The sequence below is a fragment of the Bombina bombina genome, chromosome 3 (genome assembly GCF_027579735.1).
Source record: "Bombina bombina isolate aBomBom1 chromosome 3, aBomBom1.pri, whole genome shotgun sequence".
In the NCBI taxonomy this organism is placed as follows: Eukaryota; Metazoa; Chordata; class Amphibia; order Anura; family Bombinatoridae; genus Bombina; species Bombina bombina.
Genome location: NC_069501.1, coordinates 88,672,896 through 88,699,431, shown reverse-complemented (window position 1 = coordinate 88,699,431; position 26,536 = coordinate 88,672,896). Strand labels below are relative to the sequence as shown.

The window sequence follows — 26,536 nt, the reverse complement described above, 5'->3', positions numbered from 1 at the left end:
TAAATATTAGTAATACATCAATAGTATATGAACGGAACCAGCGAGACTGTCAGTCGCTGTCCGTTAGTTATATTTATTGCTCAGCCCAATCTAGCAAAATCTGAGTATACACGCGGGTCAGCTCAGATATCAATTGTTACCAGTCTAGATCTACATTAAACCGTTAAAATTGAAGGGTCCCATATACCCTTTCCACTAACATGTTTCGCCAGCAACTCCAGCTTTTTCAAAGGCGGGGGCGCCGCGACTTTTCTATAGATATATAGATCATGTCAAACTAATCAAATTAAATTCTACGAGGAAGTAAGTAAAAATATAGATAAAAGGGAATAAGTTGCTGTGATATACTTGGAATTTGTAAAGGCATTTAATACAGTGCCACATAAGAGATTAATGTACAAAATTAAGGGACTGGAAATAGCTGAAAATGTTAGCTCATAGATAAATAACTGGATAAAAGACAGGGATCAACGAGTAGTTGTAAATGGATCATACTCAGATTGGACAAAGGTAATTAGTGGAGTCCCCCAGAGATCACTAATGGGCCCCGTTCTTATTAATATTTTTATCAAAGACTTGGAGCAAGGATTAAAAAGCAACATCTCTATTTTTGCAGATGATACAAAGTTGTGTAAGGTCATTAGGTCAGTGCAAGATGAAATTGCTTTACAAGGGAATTTACAAAAATTAGAAGAATGGGCAGGAAAATTGAAAATGAAATTTAATACTGGGAAATGTAAAGTTCTACATTTTGGAAGTATAAATAAGCAGGCAACCTATTATTTAAATGGGACTAAACTTAGCAAAACAGAAGATGTGAAGGATTTCAGAGTAGTCATAGAAAACAAGCTTAAGATGGGTGCAGAAAGCAGGGGCTTCTAAGGCTAATAAGATACTAACATATATTAAAATAGGTATTGAAGCAAGGGAGGGAAGCATAATTCTGACACTATATAAATCCCTGGTAAGACCTCACCTTGAGTATTGAAAGCAGTTCTGGGAACCAATCTCTAAAAAAGACATTGCAGGCTTTGAAAAAGTTCATAGAAGGGCCACAAAGCTAATAAGGGTAATGGAGAATTTATGCTATGAGGAGAGGTTAGCCAAACTGGGTCTGTTTTCTCTAGAAAAAAAGGTGCTTGAGAGGTGACATGATTACTTTATATAAATATATTCAAGGCCCATATACAGAGATGGCAGAAGCTCTGTTTATTCCAAGAAAATTGTTTTGCAACAAGAGGTCACAATTTAAGGCTGGAGGAAAAGGGATTAAATCTCCAGCAATGTAAAAATGTTTTCACTGTAAGCGTAATTTAATTGTGGAACTCATTACCTGAGGAGGTAGTAGATGCCAATACCGTAAATACATTTAAAAATGGTTTAGATACATTTCTGGCTAGAAACAGAATTTAGGAAATAATTGATGGTGTTAAATAGGTCTCCTTTTTAATGGGATTAATTTAAGATCAACTGGAGCTTTTAGATAAATTAATATTTGTATAGGTTGAACTTAATGGACTTTTGTCTTTTTTAACCTACTATGTTACTATGTTTAATAAAGCGTGAAACACGAAGCACGTTGTGCATATTTTACATTCCTATATTCATTACAAAGAAAAAAATGTAATTTTTATTAAATATATATATATATATATATATATATATGATAATTTTAATGTAAAATAGATATATATACTTATATATCTATATGAATAGATATACAGGTATAGCTTTATATAGATATATATAGAAATATGTATTTACAATAAAAATAAAATTTTCCTGTATGGGAAGAACATTGGAATGTGAAATAATAACTCCTGTCGGGTTAGCGCAAAAGTGATAAGTGTTAGGTTTTTTCTTCTCCGCTCTCCATTGAAGTCTAAGTTTTATTCTGTTAGTTCTGAGCAGGAGCAAATCAGACTCCCTGTTATCTAGGTTTACAAAAAACAGATAACAACCCTTATGAAAATAGCTCAGCTGCCCTGTTGAGAGAGGTAAATTACTAAAACTTCTCCAAAGTGGATAGAATATAGATTTACAGGAAGCACCTTAAAGAGGTTGTCTATTTAGTTGCTGAAACAGAGCGTATTACTAAAAAAAAGAATATATAAAATGTACAATTTATTTGGAACTAATTTCCGTATTTAAAACATAAAATATTAAATATAAGCCACCGGTGGTTACATATACATAAATGTTAAAAGCATACAATCTGAAAATTGCTAAGATCTTGAAAAAAACTTCTATAAGCTGAAATGTGTCGATGAGGAACCCACACACGATGCCTGTATAAGAAATCCAGAGCTCTCTGTGTATTATCTAGTTCTAGATTGTGTAAAGATAAGTCAACTCATACAATGCACACTGCACACACTCTCATACAACACACACACTTTCATACACAACACACACTCTCATACAACACACACCACACACTCATACTACACACACACCACACACTCTCATACATTACCACACACTCTCATACAACACACATTCTCATACAGCACATACCACACACATTCTCATACAGCACATACCACACACATTCTCAAACAGCACACACACCACACACACACTCTCATACGATACACACACCACACATTCTAATACAGCACATACCACACACATTCTCATACAGCACACAGACCACACACACTCTTACACGATACACACACCACACTCTCATACAATACACCACACGCACTCTCATACAGCACACACCACACACTCATGCAACACACGGACACACAATCTCATACACCACACTCTCTTACAACACACACCACACACTCTCATACAACACACACATGTCATGGGGGCCTATTTACCAATGTGCGAGCGGACATGATACGAAGTAGCGTATCATGTCCGCTGCACATTCCGGTGCAATGTCCGCTGCACATCACTGGTGCAATGCCGCCCCCAGTAGATTTGCAGCTAATCGGCCGCTAGCAGGGGGTGTCAATCAACCCACCGCTGCTTCATAACTTCTGTTTCCGGCGAGCCTGAAGGCCCCATGGTCACTACCCAGTAAACATGGTATTTTGACCCCCAATTGGGTTGCGACCCATGGTTTGAAGAATTCTGGTGTAACGTATACAGTGCACACCTACCCTTACACAAGAATTATAATAAAATATGGAGTTTTACAGGCTCTCTCTCTATATTTACTAAGTAGCTTATTCACAAAATAATGACGCGATCTAACCGCAGGGTGCTATTCAGCACTGCACAGACAGGATTGGATTGCTAATCCCTTCTGTAAAGATCCGTTCAAAACAATTATCTTGACTGGATAGAAACAGATTAGTAAAACTGATATCAAAAGGTGCCATGTGTTGTGACTGATGAGCATAGAAATCTTTATTTTTTTTAAACACATTTTAGTTTTCAAGAAATAACCTAGACATTATTTAGCGCATGTAGTCCAAAACGTTGTTATTTTAATCACTGGAATGTCTTTTTGAAAAAAAATTGCTTGCTCCTTATTGCTGAGCCCTGGACAAACCACCAACTCATTGTTATATTCCTTTTATTGAGCATCTATGTTCATTTAGGATGCTTGTTTCTGAGTATTTACAGTAGCACAATATAATTGTAGGATTGGCTGAATAACTTGACATAGCTGGATATTTGACAATTATTAATGTTGCTTATGATTAGATGCTGATTTTAGAGGAATTTAAAAGTACAACTATATGTGCACATTGTTCATTTAGTTGTGCTGTTGAGATGGTTAACAACAAAATATACTCCATGTAAAACTTTTGTTGGATAAAGTTCTGTATAGATCTCATTACCAATTGTATTATATTCATAGACAACATAAGAAGACAGAAGAGTCACATGGCCCAATATTGTATAGAATTTGAATATACACGAGTATCAGTGTAATGACACACTCACATTTGGAGAGACACCCCTAGTGGTGTAGAAGAAGCGGTCTGGGATCACAAGCAGTCACCCAGCAGCCTGGCCTCCAGTAACTGATCCACACCCTGTAGATGATATAAGCAAATACAGCATCTATATGGCCTAGTATTGTATGGACAAATGATAACAATATGTGTGTGTGGTAATCAGTATACTCACATTTAAAAAAGCACCTCCCTTGGTGCACTAGAGACAAACTGGGGTCAAACAGTCACCCAGTAGACTGATCACCGGTAAAACAGGAACTGCCAGAGGTCCAGGATGAACAAATGCAACGTAAAAAGGTCTGGCAGCAGGTGGTAAGTATAATCAGTAACTTACTTTATTAAAATATTAAAAATAATAATAGCAATGCATTTCTCATCCAAACGCGTTGCTATTATTATTTTTAAAATTTAAATAAAGTAAGTTACTGATTATACTTACCACCTGCTGCCAGACCTTTTTACGTTGCATTTGTTCATCCTGGACCTCTGGCAGTTCCTGTTTTACCGGTGATCAGTCTACTGGGTGACTGTTTGACCCCAGTTTGTCTCTAGTGCACCAAGGGAGGTGCTTTTTTAAATGTGAGTATACTGATTACCACACACACATATTGTTATCATTTGTCCATACAATACTAGGCCATATAGGCGCTGTATTTGCTTATACCATCTACAGGGTGTGGATCAGCTACTAGAGGCCAGTCTGCTGGGTGACTGCTTGTGATCCCAGACCGCATCTTCTACACCACTAGGGGTGTCTCTCCAAATGTGAGTGTGTCATTACACTGATACTCGTGTATATTCAAATTCTATACAATATTGGGCCATGTGGCGCTTCTGTCTTCTTATGTTTTCTACAGATAATTGATCCAGGATCTGGACCTTGATCCTAACACAGACAGCTGCCTTGACCTGAATCATCCGTTGGATCCTGTGATATTATTGGATCCTGTTACATTTGGAACTTTTTATTTAACTATATTATTTTTATATTACAAACATTTATTGTTTATATGCTGGTATATCGATCACAACCTGCTTAATGTGCTACAGCTCTATTAGAATTATTGATTTATTATACCATTGGCGCATATATATTACTTGTTTATTATTATAGGATACCTATCACCTATTAGAAACCTTACCATTGTTCCATTTATTTTTCATTTGTTATTATTTTTCACTATATTGTGAAGATTATTCGCCTGACAAGACATTATTATAGGTTCATATTCATTTTATTGTAATATACTGCTTACCAATTGTGATATACAGTATATCACTTAGTCATTTGAGTTTGATATATCTCTTAGGATACACTACTACTTTCATTAAGTGTATCTGACTCACTGTTATGTTATTTTAGCTGTATTCCACTTATTCCGGTTCATCAAGGGTGCCCTCTATCTCTCCCTTTTAGTGTATTATATTCAAATGTATTATATTGCTGACATGCACAAAATGTATTGTTACGTTCATGTGCTTATCTGGAGTATAACTTAAAGGTATATAAAATAAAGAATCACTCTGTATAGTGTTGTAGACTCAGTGTTCTGAATCCTGCAGACTACACTCCTTCCTTGGCATGCAAAAGTACAATTTGCTGAGTTAAAAAAAAAGAAAGCAAAATAAATAATGAACGTACACTACTTTTTTTTTTAACTACGCATAATTAAGCATTTCATAGAGGGTTGCATTTCAGGCTTAAAGAGACAGTCTAGTCAAAATTAAAGTTGTATGATTCAGATAGGGAATGCAATTTTAAATAACTTTCCAATTCACTTTTATCATCAAATTAGGCTTAGATACAAGGTAATCACAGACGTAAAAATGTATTAATATAACCATGTTGGTTATGCAAACATGGGTAATGGATAATAAAGGGATTATCTGTCTCTTTAAAAAATAAAAAAAATTGACATATGATGTCCCTTTATAGGGACATGAAACCCAATTTTTTTTCTTTCATGATTCAGATAGAGAATGCAATTTTAAACAATTTTCCAATTTACTTCTATCTAATTTTCTTCATTCTCTTGGTATCCTTTGTTGAAGGAGCAGCAATTCATTACTGGGAGAAAGTTAATGCATTAGGTGAGCCAATAACATGAGGTATATATGTACCGCCACCAATCAGCAACTCCTGAGGCTACCTATGTATCCTCTTCAACAAAAGATTCAAAGAGAACAAAATAAATTAGATAATAGAGATAAATTAGAAAGATGTTTAAAATCACATGCTCTTCCTGAATCATGGAAGAAAAAAAAATTGGTTTCATGTCCCTTTAATGTCCTTTTAACTAGTAACCTTCTAAAGTGTGTCTCTTTGTTTATCTGGCCGGCAAACAAACATCAGACAGTGGTCCCCTTGTTGATTATTTTTTAACTCTTAACTGCTCATGAGCTTTAGGGCTCCTTGCTTAAATCGTAAGTTAAGAAGCAGAAGTCATAAGATCACTGCTTCTTAATCTGTCCTTTTAGGGGGCAGATTGAAATCATCCAGATCAGATACGATTGGGATGATTGACAGCCGCAAGTGAGCAGGGGGTGGCATCTAGGGAAATGCTTGTGCAATGACAGCATGCCCCGTATGTTGTCGGCATTTAGCGATGTCGAGTGGACATGATTCGCTGCAGCAAATTATATCTTCAGATGCCTATGTTAAAGGTAAATTAAGCAGTTTGAGGTTGTAATATAAAATGTTTAATTATATGTAGTAAAAAGAAAATTGCAGTATACTTTTTCAATTTATTTTGTCCCCATTTCCTGTAAGTTATCTCTGAAAACTGTGGGCACATGTTATATGTCCCTAATTCTCCCCAATAGGGGAAAACCTAGGTGGTAATAACATGGTTATGCCCAATATTTTCAAGCATTTTATAAAATTAAAACTGTACACTTATTTCTTCACTTTTTTAAACAGATGTAATTTTACAAAAGACATCTGCCTATTATTCTTAGCTATTGCTTTGAATGCCTCAGTATATGTAGCATTTATGATGAGTTCCTTTTGGCAGACATATTTTTGTTTACTGAGCACATTTGCTAGTACATATCTGTGCATATGAAAACAAATAAAAAAAAAGACAAACAGCTAAGTACAATTGTATCTATAAAAAAGTAATTTTATACAGGTTACCTTGTGTATCTCGGTTTTGATAAATGGTCATATAAGGGTAATTTCAGTATAATGCACCCAAAGTGGGTTACACTTGTAAAGTTACAATATATTTCAAATCTAGTCAAGTTGTTAATACAAAAAGGTTTTAAAAATATAGGACCAGATTACAAGTGGAGCGCTAAATATCGCTTTCATGAAAACGATATTTGATCTCCACTATGTAATACCAGTGCATGTTAATGCGAATGCGAGCTCGCGTTTGCATTGCATTGAAGCATTGCGCTCAAGAGAGGACTCTTCCATTGGCTCCAATGGGAGCCTTGTTCTGATGCCATCAGAGACGGTATCAGAACCTAAGCGCAGCAAAGGGGTAAGTAGGGCAGCGATGGCAGCTTATTTTGAAATACATATTAACACATAAATATATTTGTATATAAGCATATACATATATATATTTACTAGGAACACAAAGTTCCCATACACCGCAATATAAAGGCACTTTTCAGTGCCGTTTTTTTTTTACTAGCACCCAACTCCCGCCAACTTTAGACCCCAAAAACTGCCTAGTGCAGTTTTTTTTTATTAAAAAAATGTTCCTCCTTTACATAAAAGCATATCTAGCTTGAAGTAAATAACTAGATTTTTCTTTATTAGAACATTCCATTTAAAAAAATGTAAATGTATTATTATTTAGTTTTTTTTAAATTCCATATCACTTTAATTGTGAGGTTATACCGGCTGATAGTCCAGCAAACAAATCTATATGTGGTCTAGTTCAGTGACCACGCTGGCTCTAGTTATAAATTGTGGCCAATAATCCTTTCAATTATTTACAGACATAGGAACCACAAATATACATAAAGTCTGTGAGACAGTGTGCTGGGCGTGTGTATGCTATGTAGTTTACATGAAGGGATGCATGCTGGGAGGCACGCAAGACAACACAGGACAATTTAGAACACGTATTCCATCGGTGATGGCGTAAGGTAGCAAGGACCTCAAGGCACTTCTTGGTTAGCGGCATATGTTGTACACTGTGTAGACAATTTAATATGAGAGGTCATAATGATGTTTAGGTAGTAGATATGTCTCAAATGTGCTTTACCTCTTAGGTAAGGAAATGCCAAAGAAATAATACAACGAGCAGCAGTTTCGATTAAACAAAGATTTAATTAATCGGACATTCTACTCAATATGTTCTCTTTTCCACCTAGAAGAAAATATTTCAAAATGCATTTTTTTGTTTATTTGTTTTGTTTTTTCTAAATGAATATTATTGTGCTGTCCGTGTCAGCCAGTGAACAGTGAAATCCCAGGACTTGGCTATACACCATCATGCTCTTCTTGTTAGTTAAACTATGTATTAATCTTTTGCAAAGGGAACTCCAGTGTGAGACTTCACTGACATCCAAAAATGTGTTAAACACATAGGTAGAGCTCGAACCTTGTTCAACACATTTGAATCTGCAACAAAAATTCTCTGAAAAGAGGTATTTTCAACTTATGTATAAAATTACCCTATGAATATACCTGGATCCCCATTTAAAGGGTTTAAGAATCTTAAAGGGACATGATTATCAAATGCAAAATACTTTTGTATTAACTGTACCTTTTTTGTAACTGTACCTTTACCCGTATCACCTGTTAAATTGAGAGCATACTTAGGTAGACATATAATACACACTCCTGGGTCTCATTATGCTTCCAAAGAAAGATACGATTTCAATAAAGGATACCAAAATAAATAAATTTAATACAAATAAATTGCCAAGTTTGTTTTACTTGTAAGCTATATATGAATCACAAAAGTTTAATTTTGATTTCCTTGTACCTTTAGGACTTAAGGGAAGAAGCAAAACAGAATGAGCTTGGAGCAACGTAAAATCAAAATGCGTTCTATTATGGATATACAATGTGACATTACTTTTAAATTATATTATACATTCAAAACCAGCACCAATTTAATAACAGCATGAACATCATTTATTGAGTGACTTCAGAAACACAGGATGCCCCACATATTGGGTAATTAGGCATTTAGTGCAGAATGCCAGCTTTTTTTAATAAATGACTTCAATACGCACATCAAGTTAACGCGCTCACAAATGCATGATGTTTAACATAAACAACTGAATGATTTAGTATAATGATGAGAATTTATTTTCACATCAATTAACCGCTAAACTGTTTTCAAGTGAATTCTGTAGCGTAGTGTCTGTAGTGATCGTGCTGTGACAGATGGCAAAATCTTCTGTAGCTTTACATCTTCCCGCGGAAGGCCTGCACCCTTGACTTCACAAAACACAATTCAAGTGGAAGACTGTTCACTGCACAAGACAAGCTCCCTGCTAGCCTCAAGGGATATACTGACTGCAGAAGATGCAATGGAGGAGACTGAAATCTCTGCATTTTCCCTATTGCTCTCAATTACATCTTAAGTACTGCAAGTCATTTAGGCTTTTTGCCAAATGGGTAACCAGTGGTAAAAAGCGGCATTAATTTTCTGTGAAACTGACAAGACTGCCAAATGTAAACTCCACAGACTATCAAATTACTATCACATTTACATTACATGTAAAGATTCGCTTGAAATCAACATCAGTAGCTATAGTATATATAACATTACATCAAGGGATCCCCTAATTTACTGTGCTGTCTAAAGCAATGTGTAACAAGTGGCTAAATATGTTTTCAGAATCTAAATTGTCTGCTATCCCAGAATCCTTCACTATAGTGGCAATGGAATAGCATTAACATATTATTTTACCAATATTTCTACTACCTTAAATATTAATGAAATATTGTTGTAGAAAAAACTGCCAAACAAGTTATATGCAATCAGTAAAACATGAAATCAAAGTTATATGCAAGTAACAGTGCAATGATAAAATTTGCTAACACATAAAAGCATTTATGTTTCTTTAAGGTTTGTAACAGAACAATTATGTTAACCTCAAAAACAAAAAATGCAGCTGAACAGAGAATGTGCTCTACTGTTATGAGACTGAATTCATTTACCATTTTACCTTGAATGACTTAAAGGGACACTGAACCCAAATTTGTTCTTTCGTCATTCAGATAGAGCAAGAAATTTTAAGCAACTTTCTAATTTACTCCTATTATCAAATTTTCTTCATTCTCTTGGTATCTTTATTTGAAATGCAAGAATATAAGTTTAGATGCCGGCCCATTTTTGGTGAACAACCTGGGTTGTCCTTGCTGATTAGTGGATAAATTCATCCACCAATAAAAAGGTTCTGTCCAGAGTTCTGAACTTAAAAAAAAAGCTTAGCTGCCTTCTTTTTCAAATAAAGATAGCAAGATAACGAAGAAAAATTGATAATAGGACTAAATTAGAAAGTTGCTTAAAATTGCATGCTCTATCTGAATCACGAAAGCAAAACTTTTTGGGTTCAGTGTCCCTTTAACCCCTTAATGACCGCAGCACTTTTCCATTTTCTGTCCGTTTGGGACCAAGGCTATTTTTACATTTTTGCGGTGTTTGTGTTTAGCTGTAATTTTCCTCTTACTCATTTACTGTACCCACACATATTATATACCGTTTTTCTCGCCATTAAATGGACTTTCAAAAGATACCATTATTTTCATCATATCTTATAATTTACTATAAAAAAATTATAAAATATGAGGAAAAATTGAAAAAAAAAAACACTTTTTCTAACTTTGACCCCCAAAATCTGTTACACATCTACAACCACCAAAAAACACCCATGCTAAATAGTTTCTAAATTTTGTCCTGAGTTTAGAAATACCCAATGTTTACATCTTCTTTGCTTTTTTTGTAAGTTATAGGGCCATAAATACAAGTAGCACTTTGCTATTTGCAAACCACTTTTTTTTTCAAAATTAGCGCTAGTTACATTAGAACACTAATATCTTTCAGGAATCCCTGAATATCCATTGACATGTATATATTTTTTTTTAGTAGACAACCCAAAGTATTGATCTAGGCCAATTTTGGTATATTTCATGCCACCATTTCACCGCCAAATGCGATCAAATAAAACAAATCGTTCACTTTTTCACAATTTTTTTCACAAACTTTAGGTTTCTCACTGAAATTATTTACAAATAGTTTGTGCAATTATGGCACAAATGGTTGTAAATTCGTCTCTGTGATCTCCTTTGTTCAGAAATAGCAGACATATATGGCTTTGGTGTTGCTTTTTGGTAATTAGAATGCCACTAAATGCCACTGCGCACCACACGTGTATTATGCCCAGCAGTGAAGGGGTTAATTAGGGAGCATGTAGGGAGCTTGTAGGGTTAATTTTAGCTTTAGTGTAGTGTAGTAGACAACCCCAAGTATTGATCTAGGCCCATTTTGGTATATTTCATGCCACCATTTCACCGCCAAATGCGATCAAATTAAAAAAAAACGTAAAATTTTTCACAATTTTAGGTTTCTCACTGAAATCATTTACAAACAGCTTGTGCAGTTATGGCACAAATAGTTGTAAATGCTTCTCTGGGATCCCCTTTGTTCAGAAATAGCAGACATATATGGCTTTGGCGTTGCTTTTTGGTATTTAGAAGGCCGCTAAATGCCGCTGCGCATCACACATGTATTATGGCTAGCAGTGAAGGGGTTAATTAGGTAGCTTGTAGGGAGCTTGCAGGGTTAATATTAGATTTAGTGTAGAGCTCAGCCTCCCACCTGAAACATCAGACCCCCTGAACCCTCCCAAACAGCTCTCTTCCCTCCCCCACCCCACAATTGTCCCCGCCATCTTAAGTACTGGCAGAAAGTCTGCCAGTACTAAAATAAAAGCTATATATATTTTTTTTAATGATTTTTTAAGCATATTTACATATGCTGCTGTGTACTGTCCCCCCTTAGCCCCCAACCTCACTGATCCCCCCCCCAAACAGCTCTATCCCCTCCCACTCTAACGTAATGGGCGCCATCTTGGGTACTGGCAGCTGTCTGCCAGTACCCAGTTTAGAAGAAAAAATTGTTTGTTTTTTTAATTTGTTGAAAGTTTCTGTAGTGTAGCTTCCCCACACACAAACCAACCCCCCCACCCCTCCACGATCGCTTTTTGTGCTTTTGCACAAACAAGATTAGGCAGGTTTTATGAAAAGATTTTCCGTAGTGTAGCTGTTCCCACCCGCTCCCGCCCCGTGCACGCGCCCGCCCGCCACCCTCCGTGCACGCGCGCGCGCCCGTGCGCACCCCCGACGGTCCCGCCCCCGATCCCGCCCCCCGTGACGTCACGCGGCACACCGATGGCCGCCCACCCGCCTCCCAATTCGGCTCCCACCCACCAACGATACCGGCCATCGATGTCCGGTGCAGAGAGGGCCACAGAGTGGCTCTCTCTGCATCGGATGGCCATGTGAGGTTATTGCAGGATGCCTCCATATCGAGGCATCACTGCAATAACCGGAAAGCAGCTGGAAGCGAGCAGGATCGCTTCCAGCTGCTTTCCACACCGAGGACGTGCAGGGTACGTCCTCAGGCGTTAACTGCCTTTTTTTTGAGGACGTACCCTGCACGTCCTCGGTCATTAAGATGTTAATAATGCTTTGTTCTGCATATCCACAACTGGTAAAGAGACATAGGGCAAAATTTACCACACCTGCAGGCAGACGTCTGCAATCAACACTTGCTATGGTGCATCACATGGAAAAAATTAACATTGCACAAGAGATTCCTTGTTCAATTCTCACCCCAGACTAGCGAGTATCGGGTGATTGGTCTCGCCATCTCTGAGGTGGCGGAGAGGAAAAATAAATACATTTCTGTTATGCTAACCTGGTCTACATAGCCCCAAACGCTGTGAATGCAGCTTCATAAATCTAGCCAATAAAATTTTAATAAGAAATTACTTTACTGCTTGCTTATACCTAAATGCTTAAAGGGACATTAAACACCTCAAAATTTGAATACAAATGGTTTAATTATATACAGTAAAAACAACTTTGCAATATACTTTCATTATTTATTTTGTTCTCCTTTCCTGCAATTAGTTTCCGAATATTGTGAGCTTTCCAATTCATGTTAGACATGGAAGTACAGACACATCTATATTCCACACTGTCATTGGTTGTACACTTTAGTAAACTATTTATAACCATTCCTAATTGGCCTCAGAAGAAAAGGTAACCTAAGTTATATTATGGCGGTGCCCAATGCTTTATGGATATTAGAATGTTACCCTTATTTTTTTTCAATTTTTAAACAACTAATTTAAAATGTTAAATTACATGTACAAATTATTCTCAGGGTAAACTTTGCTCTGAATACATCAATAAAGCAATGATTTGTTCAGGGCCAGATTACGAGTGGATCGCTAACGTTTGCGTACAAGCGACATCGGGTATTTATCAAAAATTTATCAAAAATACATTACACAATACAGTTACAATCATAATAACACTATCTAATAAAAAGTGGAGCCCTTTGCAGTTAAGTAGATCAAAACATGAAAAAACATTTCTGCAAAATTCATTTTTAATAAAGGTTTCAAATATGTATTTACTGTAAATATTTTACATTCCAATCTTTTGCACATAGCAGAATATGCTGTATGTATTGAAAAATACACCAAATTGCTACAACTAAACTATAATGAGCAGAATTAATTTTACAAAAGTGTGTGTTGTGAAAAAGGGCAGGTCTATTGTAATCTGATGTATTTTTTTTTTTTGAGAAACAGAATAACATATTAGGTAAGAATGAAGCTTTAAAATTGCTGTAGCTGAACTAATGGATAATTAGAGAATATTTTACTCACAATAAAAATGTTACTTCAGTTGTGACAGACTAAACGGCTTATGAAAAATAGTCTAATGGATGAATCACATAAATTCCTATCATGAAAGAAAAAGTGCAGACAAAAGTAAAATATCAAGTAAAATATCAACCTAAAAACAATCTCACAAAAGTAATTACTGATATGTTTGGCGGATTAAAGGTAACAATTATACCCTGAACACAATGCCCTAGATTTAATAAAAACCTGTTTGTAAAACTAATATCTTGCTGAAAAAAACTTACGTTATAAATTGCAGAATTCATAACGATTTGTAAACCCAAATTGTTTCTTTCACATATATACCCCACATTTACTATTATTTTCTTATTATTATTATTATTTATAAAGCGCAGACAGGTTACGCAGCGCTGTCCATGGGTACAAAAAAGTACAATGGTGAAACAATACAATAAAAGACAACATTTTACAGACAAATACAAAGGGGGAATTGAGGGCCCTGTTCCGGTGGAAACTTACAATCTAGATAGGTAGGAGGATGGGAAACAGGAGGTGGGGACTGCAGAGTTGAGAATGATATTAGTGAGGAGATAGATGAGGGCAACTGTTGGGTTAGTGAAATTAATTTGTTACTGAGTCGGGTGATAAGCTTCCCTGAACAAAAAAGTCTTTAGGGAGAATTTAAAGGAGGAGAGGTTAGGGGAAAGTCTGACAGCTTGAGGAAATGCGTTCTAGAGGGTTGGTGCCGCACGAGAGAAGTCCTGTAGTCTAGCATGAGATAAGGTGATGGTAGAGGACGAAAGGAGCAGGTCATTGTTGGAACTTAGGGGGTGGGCTGGAGTATATTTGTTGATGAGTGAGGACAGGTAGGGTGGGGCAGCATTGGTGAGGGCTTTGTAGGTCAGGGTGAGAATTTTGAATTTAACTCTGCTGTCAATGGGGAGCCAGTGAAGAGACTCGCAGAGAGGTGCAGCAGATACAGAGCATCGGGAGAGGTGGATTAGCCTGGCAGATGCATTTAGGATGGATTGAAGGGGAGAGAGGCGGGAGAGAGGGAGGCCAGTTAGTAGGTCATTACAGTAGTAAAGTCGGGAAATTACCAGGGAGTGGATTAGCTGTTTAGTCATTTCAGTGCTCAGAAATGGACAAATTTTGGAGATATTGCGTAGGTGTTTGTGGCAGGATGAAGAGAGCAATTGGATGTGGAGAATAAAGGATAGATTTGAGTCAAGTGTGACTCCAAGGCAGCAGACTTGGGGTGATGGGGAGATAGTGGTGCCGCCAACAGTGATAAAAAAATTGAAACTGGAGTAAAGTTAGAGGGGGGGATTAGAAGTAGTTCGGTCTTGGACATGTTTAATTTAGGTGGTGAGAGGCCATTCAGGATAAGCAGTCGCCGATGTGAGAATTGACAGAAAAAGAGAGTGCAGGGGTGGATAGGTAGATCTGGGTATCATCAGCATAGAGGTGATAGTTAAAGCCAAAGCTGTTGATAATTTACATATACATACATTTACATGTACATCTTTAGACATGTATATATCAATAAATAAAAAGAAAGAAGCGCTCAACTTGGGAACAAACAATAGCATAATAGCTTGTTCTATGGCTAATTGCCACCCAAGAAGCAGTCTCCTTTTGCTCAACATGTGCCTTTCCACAGAAGGCCGAAACAATCGTCTGGGGTTGTTGTTTCTCTTGTTCAGAGAGGAATTGCCAGGTATTTCAGCGCAGGACTGTCATTGGGCAGGGTCAGACTGATATGCTACAGGATATTTTTTCTCCATGAAAAGGCATAGGCCTCTAGTTATTAAGGTCTGTCGGACCTGATTCGACAGTGCGGATCAGGTCCGACAGACCTCGCTCAATACAGCGAGCAATACGCTCGCCGTATTCAGTATTGAACCAGCAGCTCACAAGAACTGCTGGTGCAACGCCACCCCCTGCAGACTCGCGGCCAATAGGCTGCCAGCAGGGGGTGTCAATCAACCCGATCGTACTCGATCGGGTTGATTTCCGGCGATGTCTGTCCGCCTGCTCAGAGCAGGCGGACAGGTTATGGAGCAGCGGTCTTTGTGACTGCTGCTTCATAACTGCTGTTTACATATGCACGGAGCTTGATACATATGCCCCATAGTGTGCTAAAAGAACGTGCACCCTGAGTTGCAATAGAAATGAAATGGAAGTTATTCTAGCTTTTGTTCTGTCTCAGCTGAGTGCGTCTCTCTTTTCTTATTTATGGATATCTCAATGTTAAAGCCCTTTGCCTTCCTTATATATTTGAGCTTTTATAACTTGTTTTGTGCAATATTTTTTAATAATTTTATTAGATAGTGTGATTATTAATGTGACTGTACTTTGTAATGTAATTTTGATGTGTTTTGTGCAACTTTTTTCTTTCGCGAAACAGTTAACCAGAGCTCTGAAGTCGCTGTAATGATTCTAGTGTAAATCGCAATTGCGCTCAAGTGATCACATTTACTTTCAACTCATAATATGAGCGGTAAACCCTATGAGTGCAAAAAAACCCAGATAAACCCCTTATCGCTTGCACGCAATAGTTTGCGCTCCACTAGTAATCTGGCCCTTTATTGGTCAATTTTGTAGAAAAATTCTTAAACATCTCTAAAGGATTAAACTCCAACACCTTATTTTTGTTTTTTTGTTTTCATTAAACCCATATAGAGTTGACCCTCCGGTGGTGAAGATTGGATAATCTAAAAATCAGACAAGGTTACAGGACATCACGTAATTGTGGTATAATTTAGACAGGTGGAAGCGCAGAGATGAACATGCAATTCGCGGCTGCTCTATTTTGGCAGTAGTCACTTACCTTGAATTTCATTTTTTATGTAGATCTCAGCTTAGTGCTAATTAAATAACACTCATAGGTATCTTAATAGAGTTTGAGATACATGGGCAATAGGGTTGCCACCTCAGCCATATTTTCCTGGACACTTATCAGTTATACATGCTGCAGGGTGTGCAGGGAGGAACATTAATTTCACAAATAGGGACACTGAACATAGGGATGCCACCTCAGCTATGCTTTCCTGGACACGTATAAGTTACACATGCTGCAGGGTGTGCAGGGAGGAATATGAATAGTGCATATAAATAATATAATGCAAACCCTGCAGCATGTGTAACTCAAAAGTGTCCAGGAAAACGTGACCGAGGAGACAACCCTAATGGGGATGGTAGTGTATGGCTGTCCTATAGCGCAGCTAATTGTACTTGAAGGGAAAATATACTAAAGAAAAGTATATGATCCATTTGAAAGAGCACAATGTAAACATGGTGAATGGTGATTTTTTTCCCCCCTAAAAAAGTGAGAAATTGATTTTTCCCTCAAAAACGTAAAAAAATATGTAATAGTAATTATATATTAATTGAAACAAATACAGCAGTATTAGGAAGTATTTATTAGCAAATAAGCATTAGAAGGAAGCACTTATTTAAATTTACATTTAAAGGGACATGTTACTCATATTCTGAATCACTTGAAAATGTATTTGTAAAAAAGCTTATAAGAAAATATATATATATATTAGTACAATTTTATTTTCTATGTTCTAATATTTCTGTTTGAGAAATATTATAGAAAACGTTTTGAGCATAAATAGTGATGCCTCATTATAACTGGTAATATTGATGGTTAAACACAAAATTGCAAAACTTGCATCTGAAAAAAAGATGACTTGGAATATAAAACAGTTGCTGTGCAACTGCTCCAAATTCTTTCAATTTCTCCCAAAAGGTAAGGCTTACAAAAATAGAACACCTCATTCCGTATTAGGAAATACACCATGTACGGGGGCGTACATTTTCCCCCCTGCGGCATGCAAACTGAAATACAAGATGACACTTTTCAGTACATCAAGATTTTATCCTCAGGAGAAGTACTTGAGAGAATTTTGAATCTATTTTTAATAACTTGTGTTATTATACAAAATAATAATTTCAGAAGTAGATCATTTAAGGAACCCAGGGTGCAAAAATTGCATCAAGTTGAAACCTCAGCACTGTGCCACTTGTTAACTCATTGACTGGCACAAAAAGACTGCAATTTATTGCACAATAATGTGTCTTCCCTGCAGCAAATAGGGTTAAAAAATGAGATTGCTGTGTCATCAAAGAGCAGATTCCCATCTATGAACAGTTAATTAGAATTTCTGGCAAAATGAGTCAGTGGAAATCAGCATGAATACAAAATGGAGTAATATACAATCACGGATCACAATAGAGAGGAACTAACAATCTGTAACAAAGTGTTAGCTTTGAAACACGACTCATTTACTCCATTATTTATCTGAGGATGAAAGCAATAAAATATTACTGAGTCCTCACAAACGATGCAAAAGGGATTCAGCTTTTTTCTTCTACTGAATACCACACTGATTCTTTCTTAAAGAGACCATCATGTTGTATTATTGCCAATAACAGTTAAAACAAAAAATGCAATTTCGATATATGGATCACTAAGTAATTATTACATTAAAAAAAGAAACAAAAAAATAAATATACTGCTTAATTTTTTTTTAACATTTGCAAATAATTGCAGTTTTTATCTTATCTTCTTTGTTGTGACCAATTAGAGGAAGCAATAAATGAGCTCCTGCACTGATCAAGCAATCACTGTGCAGCAGGTAGGATGGTCAGGATTCTAAAATCCACAAAGTGTACACCAGCTATGCACTCCTGGAAGCTAGATGTACACATCTGTTGAAACAATGACAAGAGGCATATGTGCTTTTCAACCAATAACCAGCTAGCTCCCAGTAATGCATTGCTGCTACTGAGCCTACCTTGCTGTGCTTTCCAGCAAAGGATAATAAGAGAAATAATGTACATTTGATAACAGTAGCAAATTGAAAAATCTTTTAAATTACATGATGGTTTAATTTTGAGTTTTATGTCCCTTAAATGCTAATTTAATTTGCAATTTTTATTAAAGGGACATGAAACAAAAAATTATTTAGCATATTTTTCATGATTCAAATAGAACATGTAATTTTAAACAACTTTCCAATTTACTTTTTTTTTTTTAAATCCCATTTACTTCATTTTCCTGGTATCCTTTTTTGAAAGAGCAGCTATGTACTACTGGGAACTAATTTGAATAAATCTGGGGAACAAATAAAAATAGCCACCAATCAGCAGCTAGTTCCCAGTAATGCATTGGTGCTCCTGCACCTACCTAGATATGATTTTCAACTAAGGATACCAAGAGAATGAATCAATTTAGATAATAGAAGCAAATTGGAAAGTTGTTTAGAATTATGAAAGAAATATTTGGTGTTTCATGTCCCTTTAAATAAGGATATATTTTGTAACTATTAATATTTTTAAATTATTTAATTTAACACCTACAATATTTAGGAGCCAGCAATAAAAAATGTTACCAATACATTATTTTAAACATCTATCTATCTATATAGCCTAAGAGCTGTTTCTGATTTCCAGGATATTTCAACACCTGTTTTTTAATGGGGCATTTTATTAAAAAAAAACATAAACTGTTCTATTTTTAAAAACATTGTATTATTATGTGCCTTGCTAATAATTTGTATATTGCCAACAAGTCGATTAAACACACAGATAAAGTCCTGATTGGCACCCCACAAATTCGTGTATACAGATGTTAAGCCAATTGGGAGCAGCATACATATATTATTTTACCAACAGAATGTCCCTTTAAATATGTTTATCATTAAATACATATATCAGAATAAAAGTTGTCAGTCATTTGTGTCTTTTTCAGAAATTCTCAATGAAACATTCTAAGACATTGTCAGATATTTACCTTGGATCTCTCTGGTTTTCCTGTTGGAGCATGTAAGATTTCATATTTATACAGTGCTCCCAAAGGCTATGGATAGTTAGGTGTTAATTGATCTTTCCTTTTATCGTCCACCCTATAATTGTTTGTCAGTTTGGAGGTGTTAAGTAAGATGACCACAAAAGGGACAAAGGGTTCTTCTTTTACAACATATTTACTTGATTACAGGGATGTGGAAGTCAAAATTAAAGTGACATCAATGAATATATTCATGGCCCATATACAGAGATGGCAGAAGCTCTGTATATTCCAAGAAATTGTTTGTGAAAAAAGGTCACAATTTAAGGCTGGAGGAAAGGAGATTTGGGGCTCCATGTACTAAGCAGTCAGCGAGCTACCCGCAACAAATCTCGCGTCAAAACTCGCAAACTGATATGTACAAAGTCGTCAACTATGTTCAAACTCGCATCTTTAAAATTGCGAGCGTACTTATCCGCCAAACCTCGCTACCTCTCCATTTTTCACTGTAATTAGACACATTTGACCACCAACTCGCCAAAAACGAATGTACTAAAAAATCTATTTGTCCGCTCGCTACAATTTCCGCTCCCACCTCGTTATTTTTGCCTCGCCACCTTTTAGGTGGCGGGCAAGGTACAAAACAATAGGAAAGTCAATCTAGACGCCAGTCTAGACATATATAAAAGGCAGTAATATCAGCATTGTACAGCATAACTGGCGTCTAATTTGTCTCTCATTTCCATGTACATAAATTGCGCCAAATTTGTCGACTGTAATTAAAGAGTAATCTATATTTTAAATTTGTATTGTATAGTTGTCAATCTTTATAATTATTTTTATATTAATATTTATATATTATCAGATCCAGATGAAGCCATATCCAAATTGTAAATAAATATTACAAAAATAACGCTCTGTTATCACTCTTCAAAAAATTTAGAACAATAATAAAGTTGATTAGATAAGTTGAACTTTTATAGGAGCAAAATTCTATTCCCGCGACTACTATGATGTTCGTGACACCTTGCATGTCACGTGTTAATAATTGGCCAGACAATTCAACTGAAAGTTAAAAGTACATCAGCTTAGTCGCGGCGAGCGAGACGTCAAATTTATCAATAATCCGCCACTGCTCGCGGCGGGCTAGACTTGTCTATTTATTGGGGGATTACATAGTGACAGCGGACACCATTTCGCCCGCGGCGAGTAACGGCGAGTTTATCCGCGTCTAAAATGACGGATGAATTGACTGCTTAGTACATGGAGCCCTTAATCTCTTGCAACATAAACACTTTTTCACTGTAAGAGCAATAAAATTGTGGAAATCATTACCTAAGGAGGTAGTAAATTCCAGTATCTTTTAAATGGTTTAGATACATTTCTGGCACAGAATTCAGGGATATGACTGCTTGTGTTACCCTTTTTAATGGGATTAATTTAAGCTCAACTGGAGCTTTTTTGTAAGTATTTTAGATTTGTATAGGTTGAACTCAATGTTTTTTCAACCTCATTTACTATGTACTATGTAATAACTAAATACATTTTATAAGCATAGTATTGAGATTATTCCCTACCGTCCTCTAGTAATGAATAGGGATTGGCGAATGTGCTGTATCATTTGTTTGGTATGGTCTTGTGGACATTCGTTTTGGACAATCGATCATTGATAAGCATGAAAATCCATTAAAATGTGGTAATCGATTGTTATTTCTGGATTTTGAATGTTACTTTTGTTTTCAAATGTTCATAATTAGATCAAATATCCATATTCCAAATTTCTAAATGTAACATTCGATTTAAGAAATACTATTCAGAAGTTCAATAGTTCATGTGGTAGGGAATTAAAGGTGCATCCACCAATCAGCATCTAGTTCTCAGTAGTGCATTGCTGCCCCTAAGGCTACTTAGGTATGCCTCTCAACAAAGGATATCAAGGGAATAGAGCTTAATAGAAGTAAAATGGAAAGTTGTTTAAAATAGCATGCTCTATCTGAACCATGAAAGTTTAATTTGGACTCTCGTTAAACATACAACCAATAATGGCCTAGATTACAAATTAATCTCCCTGGTTATCGCTGGTAAAGTAAAACATTAGCATGCGAGCTAAAGACCCAGGCGCACTAACTTAAGGACTTCGGATATAGTGACCGCGCTAACTCACTCTCCCCATAGACTTTCATGGGGCACGCTAAAGAAAGCCCTTTCAGTTTATTGCTCATGCACTAACCGGAAACTGCGCTAGACCAACTGTAGTAAAGCTAAAGGTGCATAAGGAATACTTTAAATTGTTATGTTCTTTACTTAGAATAAAATGTTCTATATGAATAAATGCATATATACATCTTTTTGTAAGTGAGGAACAGGGGAATTTTAAAGGAATAGTCTAGTCAAAATTCATGATTCAGATAGAGCATACAATCTTAAAGGGATATTCCAACCAAAATTGGAAACCACATTGGGTGCATTTCAGTATTGAACAGAAGCAATTTTGTAATATACAGGTATTAGCAAAAATGCTTCTAATAAAAGCTATAGCTGTTTTAAAAGTGTATTTAAGTATGCACCGTACACCAGCATTTTAAACACAACACTTGTTCAGAGAGCCTAAGCTTGTACCATCTGGTAATGACTCAATTTGTTAATTGCTTACATGATACAAGCCCCACTGATGATCCGAGTAGCTGTATTTTTTAAAAATGTGGGTGCACTAAGAATATCTAGTTATGCTTCACATGCACGTGCAGAGAAAAATATTAACACTAAAACAGTGATAACTTTTACTGGAAGGATTTTTGCAAATACATTTATATTGCAAAGGTGTTTCTATTCAAAGATGTAATAAATCTATGTGCATTTAAATTTGACTGGAATGTCCCTTTAAGCAACTTTCTAATTTACTCCTATTTTCAATTTTTCTTTGTTCTCTTGCATGTTTCAATTTATTTTATTAGAAAGGGCTCAAACATGTGTGTGTGTTTATCTATCTATCTATCTATCTATCTATATATATAGGTAGCCCTCAGTTTACGCCGGGGTTAGGTTCCAGAAGGAATGGTTGTAAATAGAAACCGTTGTAAATTGAAACCCAGTTTATAATGTAAGTCAATGGGAAGTGAGGGAGATAGGTTCCAGGCCCCTCTCAAAATTGTCATAAGTAACACCTAATACATTATTTTTAAAGCTTTGAAATGAAGACTTTAAATGCTAAACAGCATTATAAACCTAATAAAATAATCACACAACACAGAATGTATAATTAAACTAAGTTAAATGAACAAAAACATTTGCTAAACAGCATTATAAACCTAATTAAATAATCACACAAAACAGATTTCACTTGCATTTTTCTGCAACCAGTTCTTTCTATGCATTCCAATCTGGATTGATTTATAGACAGGAATATCTTGTTCCTTTGAAATCTGCTCGATAGATCAGGTCTGGTTAAACTGATTAATTTCAGCTTGCTTAGCTTTGCTGCAACACAAGCGGACAGCTCCACCTACTGGCTATTTTAATAAATGCACTGCTTTTCAATAGCAGTCACATTACTGGAAAAAAAGGTTGTTATTCTGAAACGGTGTAAATTGAACCGTTGTAAAACGAGGGCCACCTGTATATATATATATATATATATATATATATACAGTGTATGTCTATATGTTTCTATTTATGTGTGCACATGCATGTTTAAACATTTAAACACATAAAACACTCATGTATACACATACATACACATGTTTACATAAACACATACACTTACGTATTTTTAGAAAGTATATACTTTTGAACCCTTACCAGTCAAACACCTTGCCATATACCATATACCTTCAGATATCAGGATTGGTTTCCAAATAGCAATTTCAAAAACTAAAAACTGTCTCGGTGTGTGTGCATGTGTGGGGTTTGCTTGAGAGAGGGTGTAAGTACAGTAAATTATTCTAGAATAAGCATTTAAAAAAACAAACTTTGAAAATAATGAATCATATAAATCTATGTAGAATCAGTTGTAATGTAATGAAATATTAGAATGAGGGACAGCGCACTTTGAGAGATTTCTTTTTATAATTGCCTGTTTATTTCTTGATTCGGCTGAATGAGCAAGATAATTCACACTTATTAAATATTCAGAACCTAGTCTGGAAGAATTCTGTAGGGACTGGCATTTTGGGTTCAAAAACAGAAAGCATCCAGCTGCTAACTTGTTTGCATGTTCATATAGATCTCATATTTTCTACTATAGTTTCATAATTAATTATTGAATTCTACTCCCATCCATTAGGAAAAAATTAAATAATTGGTACAGGTTTTAGTAAGATTTTACATTTTTATGATTTTTCACTATACAAAATCATCACATTATATTGAGATCCTACACCAAGGGAATTCCACACCATCAGGAAGCATGTTACAATGTTTTTTGTATTTCTATTTTTGTGTGTGTGTGTGTTCTTTACATATTAAAGGGACATAAAACAGGCTGCTTCATTGTTGTAGTAAAAAAGGACTAAGTAATGGGTTATACTTAATAGAAATCCTTGTAATATGTATTGATCATCATTTTAAAAGGATTTTACCTTTTATTTCTAATTCTAATTTAAATTAATTTGTGCAGAGTCCATTATTTCCCTTAACAGACCCACAAGAGGGGATGGGGTCTCTATAGGAAGACAGAGTAGCAGTTTTTAATTTTATGTGTTTCTAGGAGACATCTGATCTTGCTTCTATCAGTGTATTGCCCATGTTCAATAGAGAACTTTTGCTGCAAAAATCATGTGCCAGTAGAACATAAGTTCTGCAATGTCTGATCTGTTATCTTTCTGAAGGCAATGGCTATACTGAGAATATAGCAAGAAAACAAGTAAGTTGTTTTCTGCTTTTTAAAACAATTTGTTTCTTTTTGTGTTTTCTTTGATTTAACATTTTTTTCTACTAAAGTAGCACTGTTCTGTATCCCTGTATCCCTTTAATAACTTTAAAGGGACATTAAACACTAAATACACGCTAGATAGAATGATGCATTCAAAGAAAAGATTAGTCCATGACTAACATGTAGATCTATTTTTTAAAGTTTCATTAGTTGTTTAAAACGTGACAAAATAAGTGTAAAGTTTTAGTGTCTATAAAACACTGGGAGCTGCCATGTTGTAACTTGTGTTACCTTCTGTGCTGTGGCCAATTAGGGACAGTTATAAATAGTTCACTAGAGTGTGCAGCCAATGGTTGTGCTGGATTTAACAGTGTTCTGCACTTCCATTTCTAACAGGAACTGAAAAGCTCACAATTTCAGAATGGAATTACAGGCAAAGAGGACAAAATAAATAATGAAAGTATATTGCAGAGTTGTTTTATATATACAATTTATTATTTGATATTACCATCTCAAAGTGTTTAATGTCCCTTTAATAAGTAATTTCCAAGTTTAATAAAAAGTTCAAAATAATATTGAAATGCCCTTTAAACATTATGAAACTGGCCCACTACTAAAATATAATTATTTATGACTGTACATTAAAATAATATTTATTATAAAATTCTGAAAACTTATATGGAATTGTTAATTGCACGTCAGAAATAACGATGGGCAAATATTTCTGCCCCCTCCTTAAAATAAAGAATTTAAAAACGTTAGCTTGCGTTAACTGTTTCCTTACATTCATTCATTGAATGTACCATTTGAATATTGAGAGTGGAATGCTTCAACTGAAATCAATATTTAAAGGGACATTAAGCCCAAAAATTTCCTTTCATGAGTCAGATAGAGAATACAATTTTAAACAACATCCCAATTTACTTCTATTATCTAATTTGCTTAATTCTTTAGATATCTTTTGTTAAAGAAATAGCAATGCACATTGGTGAGCCAATCACATGAGGCAAATATGTGCAGCCACCAATCGGAAGCTACTGAGCATATCTAGATATGCTTTTCAGGAAAGAATATCAAGCAAATGAAGCAAATTAGATTATATAAGTAAATTAGAAAGTTGTTTAAAATGGTATTCTCTATCTGAATCATGAAAGAAAAAAAATGGGTTTCATGTCCCTTTAAATGTAATATCAGAATATTACATTCAAAAATTAAAATGTTAACTTTTGATTTTTGAATATTAACATTTGTTCTATAGAAACATTTGAATGGAAGAGTAAATGAGGAGATTCCATTCTTGTATTTTAATGTCAAACTAGAGACATTTGCAATTGAATTGAGCAGACAATTATTAATAACGAATAAGTAAGCTGCCATATTTCATTTTTACTTTTGTCAAATTTTAGGTATATTTGAAGAAACAAACAAAACAAAAAGTAAAAATATTAGTGAAAAATCTGCTTATAATAGTTTGTTTTCACATGTTTATCTAGTACAAGTGCATGAAAATATAATGTTCCAGATAAGTGGCACAAGTACTTAATTATGCCTTCAAAAAAGTTAACATATCAACCGCTTGTGAAAACTTTCTGAATATAATAACACCATTTTTTCCCCAATGTTCGAATCCCCCACCAACTTGCTCTACTTGGAGACGACAATATGATATATCAGAGTTAGGTTTGTCAATTTCACAGTGTGTACTTAACCCTTTAACAACGGCTGACGGTTAGGGTACATTGGCCGCAATTTACACGTCCTCTTATCGGGGATGGTTTATAGCACACGTCTTGCTATATCTGCATGCCTCTGGAAGGGAAACTTGTAGTACTAGCTAGCATATCTCCTTAATGAGCATGCAATTTACAAAGCACATTGGTCGTTAAGGGTTTAAAGTTCTCAAAATTGTGCTACTGTTAGAGTTGTTACATAAAAAGAGAGAAAATAAATATTATGTATACAATATATAAAGCAAAGTTTTTAATGCAGGTAATTAAATATTTATACTATAATCTCAAAATGCTCCATGTCCCTTTAACTAATTTAAACAGATATGCTTCAAAAAGTACTGAAAAGCCAAAA

At 35.4% G+C, this 26,536-nt stretch overlaps 1 protein-coding gene across 1 annotated transcript in view; it reads right to left on the bottom strand.

The window, feature by feature from the left end:
* DSCAM (DS cell adhesion molecule) overlaps positions 1–26,536 on the bottom strand; it is a 717,945-nt gene that overhangs the window by 563,494 nt on the left and 127,915 nt on the right. The window lies entirely within an intron of this gene.